At 44.3% G+C, this 4,044-nt stretch overlaps 2 non-coding genes across 2 annotated transcripts; one reads left to right on the forward strand and one right to left on the reverse strand.

Annotated features, from left to right (window-relative positions):
• Positions 1-476: 476 nt before the first annotated feature.
• On the reverse strand, positions 477-551 carry Trnat-ugu (transfer RNA threonine (anticodon UGU)). The gene has a single exon. It is a non-coding gene; the product is annotated as a tRNA-Thr (tRNA).
• An 87-nt stretch (positions 552-638) lies between these two features.
• Trnat-ugu (transfer RNA threonine (anticodon UGU)) lies at positions 639-713 on the forward strand. The gene has a single exon. It is a non-coding gene; the product is annotated as a tRNA-Thr (tRNA).
• Positions 714-4,044: the final 3,331 nt, after the last annotated feature.

Genomic DNA, 4,044 nt, shown 5'->3' on the forward strand with positions numbered 1-4,044 from the left:
TTAACCATTCATTCAACTAAAAACCACTTGATTTTCCAAAAGAGAACCACGTTTTAGAGACTGCACAATTTTTTACTTTGAAAAGATAATTAAAAACAACAAATCATAACAGAGGAAATTGCTAAATGCAAAAGATGAAAAATAGTCTTTAAATTCTTCTAAGGTGCAATCTATGCTGCATTGGAGCGATCTCACCAAACGAAAAGTGGCGTTGCGTCTTACGGTGATCAAGTTGACAGCCCAACGTCCCATGACCGGTTGCCACGAAACGATTTAACCGCTGCGTACGCTCGGACCTGTGCAAGTTTTGGGTACTGGGTGTTCTGTTACCTATATATGACGGTAGTATCTGTTCCCGAAAGAACAGTTACCGTCGATGACCATGCAGCTTTTCTAGAAATGAAATGATAATTAAATTGACACCCTAGCTGCAAGCAGGCGTTGATACACTTCATTGGGGACATGCTGAAAATGTGTGCCCCGACCGGGATTCGAACCCGGGATCTCCTGCTTACATGGCAGACGCTCTGTCCATCTGAGCCACCGAGGGCACAGAGGACAGTGCGTCTGCAATGGGGAGTGTGGATCTCACGGGGGGCGTGCAAGGGATAAGTCCCTGCAGACGCACTATCCTCTGTGCCCTCGGTGGCTCAGATGGATAGAGCGTCTGCCATGTAAGCAGGAGATCCCGGGTTCGAGTCCCGGTCGGGGCACACATTTTCAGCATGTCCCCAATGAAGTGTATCAACGCCTGCTTGCAGCTAGGGTGTCAATTTAATTATCATTTGTTCTGTTACCGTTTCAGAATGGAGTCTGCACCTCATACGATACTGGGAGTAACGTATTTGAAGACGGCGCGTTTGGTACGTGAATTTCAGATTCGGGAGGCAATGACCGAAGGTACTGTTTCTGAACGTATCCAACGTTTGCGAGGTCTCTTGGAGCGGAGGGGAGGGGGGTACCGATCGCACTGCATGTGCCAAGCTGTCATGTGATGCCCGAAAGAGTGCTGAAGTTCTAGAGCAAGTGGGTCCTTCAGTATGGCAGGTTTTGCGCTTTCAGGCATTCTGTAATCATTTACACAATCGTATCTTGGATTTGAATTTGGTCAATACATGGTCAAGTGTAGTCTGCAGATTCAGCAATTACAAGCTGAACTATGTTCACTCCAACAGAGAATAAGTTTATTTAATTGGCAGGGGGAGATGGAAGGTGATGTTCCGCAGTTACAGGGTCACAACAATTGAAATATATGAATGAAATAAAATCGTCATAGCTTCTGAATGATTTGCATTAGGTCGTTGAAACTGCATGGTTGGCCGCGGGGCATGATGGGAATTGTATGATTTGGTTTACTGACGAAGCCGACTTTCATTCGGATAGGTTCGTCAATAAGCAAAATTGGTGCATCTGGGGGACCGAGAATCTGCATTTTGCGATAGATAAGTCTCTTCACCCCAACGGGTGACTGTATGGTGTGCAATGTCCAGTCACGGAATAATGGGTGCGATATTCCTTGATGGCATGGTGATCACCGAACGGTACGTGAAGGTGTTGGAAGACGATTTCATCCCCATTACCCAAAGTGACACTGATTTCGACAAGATGTGGTTCATACAAGACGGAGCTCGGCCCCATCGAAACAGAAGAATGTTTGGTGTCCTGGAGGAGCCCTTTGGGGACCGCATTCTGGCTCTGATACCCAGAGGCCATTGACATGGGCCTCGATTTGCCGCCATGTTCTCCGGATCTGAACACATGCGACTCATTTTTGTGGGGCTATGCTAAAGACGAGTTGTACAGCAATAACCTCCAAACCATCGCTGAGCTGAAAACAGTTGTAACCTCCCAACAGTTTAAATCCCGTAACCTCGGAATAAAATGTGACTAACCTCCCAATAATCAACTGACTGTGAAACTAAACTGGTAAATCTGGGCGTCAACAATGCTGCGTCATGGCCCTGAAAAATCATTCTGAAAAAATTGAAAATTCTTACCTCGCCGGATAACGCGTATATATCTGCTCCTATAAGAAATTTTTCTGGCGCAACCCAGTGCAATGCTGGCCGCTATATTTGTCATGTATAAAAAGAAACAACTGATTCAGTAAGTGGCTCGAAACAGCATATCCAGACAATCCGGGATGATGATGGCATTGAAACAGAGGATGACACGCGTAAAGCTGAAATACTAAACACCTTTCTCCAAAGCTGTTTCACAGAGGAAGACCGCACTGCAGTTCCTTCTCTAAATCCTCGCACAAACGAAAAAATGGCTGACATCGAAATAAGTGTCCAAGGAATAGAAAAGCAACTGGAATCACTCAACAGAGGAAAGTCCACTGGACCTGACGGGATACCAATTCGATTCTACACAGAGTACGCGAAAGAACTTGCCGCCCTTCTAACAGCCGTGTACCGCAAGTCTCTAGAGGAACAGAAGGTTCCAAATGATTGGAAAAGAGCACAGGTAGTCCCAGTCTTCAAGAAGGGTCGTCGAGCAGATGCGCAAAACTATAGACCTATATCTCTGACGTCGGTCTGTTGTAGAATTTAAGAACATGTTTTTTGCTCGAGTATCATGTCGTTTTTGGAAACCCAGAATCTACTATGCAGGAATCAACATGGATTCCGGAAACAGCGATCGTGTGAGACCCAACTCGCTTTATTTGTTCATGAAACCCAGAAAATATTAGATACAGGCTCCAAGGTAGATGCTATTTTTTTTTTTTTTTTTTTTTACTTCCGGAAGGCGTTCGATACAGTTCCGCACTGTCGCCTGATAAACAAAGTAAGAGCTTACGAAATATCAGACCAGCTGTGTGGCTGGATTGAAGAGTTTTTAGCAAACAGAACACAGCATGTTGTTATCAATGGAGAGACGTCTACAGACGTTAAAGTAACCTCTGGCGTGCCACAGGGGAGTGTTATGGGACCATTGCTTTTCACAATATATATAAATGACCTAGTAGATAGTGTCGGAAGTTCCATGCGGCTTTTCGCGGATGATGCTGTAGTATACAGAGAAGTTGCAGCATTAGAAAATTGTAGCGAAATGCAGGAAGATCTGCAGCGGATAGGCACTTGGTGCAGGGAGTGGCAACTGACCCTTAACGTAGACAAATGTAATGTATTGCGAATACATAGAAAGAAGGATCCTTTATTGTATGATTATATGATAGCGGAACAAACACTGGTAGCAGTTACTTCTGTAAAATATCTGGGAGTATGCGTGCGGAACGATTTGAAGTGGAATGATCATATAAAATTAATTGTTGGTAAGGCGGGTACCAGGTTGAGATTCATTGGGAAAGTCCTTAGAAAATGTAGTCCATCAACAAAGGAGGTGGCTTACAAAACACTCGTTCGACCTATACTTGAGTATTGCTCATTAGTGTGGGATCCGTACCAGATCGGGTTGACGGAGGAGATAGAGAAGATCGTCACAGGATTATTTGGTAACGGTGATAGCGTTACGGAGATGTTTAACAAACTCAAGTGGCAGACTCCACAAGAGAGGCGCTCTGCATCGCGGTGTAGCTTGCTGTCCAGGTTTCGAGAGGGTGCGTTTCTGGATGAGGTATCGAATATATTGCTTCCCCCTACTTATACCTCCCGAGGAGATCACGAATGTAAAATTAGAGAGATTCGAGCGCGCACGGAGGCTTTCAGACAGTCTTTCTTCCCGCGAACCATACGCGACTGGAACAGGAAAGGGAGGTAATGACAGTGGCACGTGAAGTGCCCTCCGCCACACACCGTTGGGTGGCTTGCGGAGTATAAATGTAGATGTAGATGTAGATTTTTCTTTACGATAATCGGGATGACCATGGGTAGGAGAAATTAGTAAAATCTTTAGATTCAGATGAATGATTGTCAAAAGTTAATTTTATAAGAAAGATTGTTATTAAAAGATTTTTTAAAAACATTTACATGGGACTTGATATAACAATAGTACAAAATCAGTTGTTACAAATTACATATGACCGCAGCTATAGACAGTAAATTTTGGTTTTACCTTATACTACATCGCTCAGGCATCGCT

This window comes from Schistocerca cancellata, chromosome 1 (genome assembly GCF_023864275.1).
Source record: "Schistocerca cancellata isolate TAMUIC-IGC-003103 chromosome 1, iqSchCanc2.1, whole genome shotgun sequence".
NCBI classification, from domain to species: Eukaryota; Metazoa; Arthropoda; class Insecta; order Orthoptera; family Acrididae; genus Schistocerca; species Schistocerca cancellata.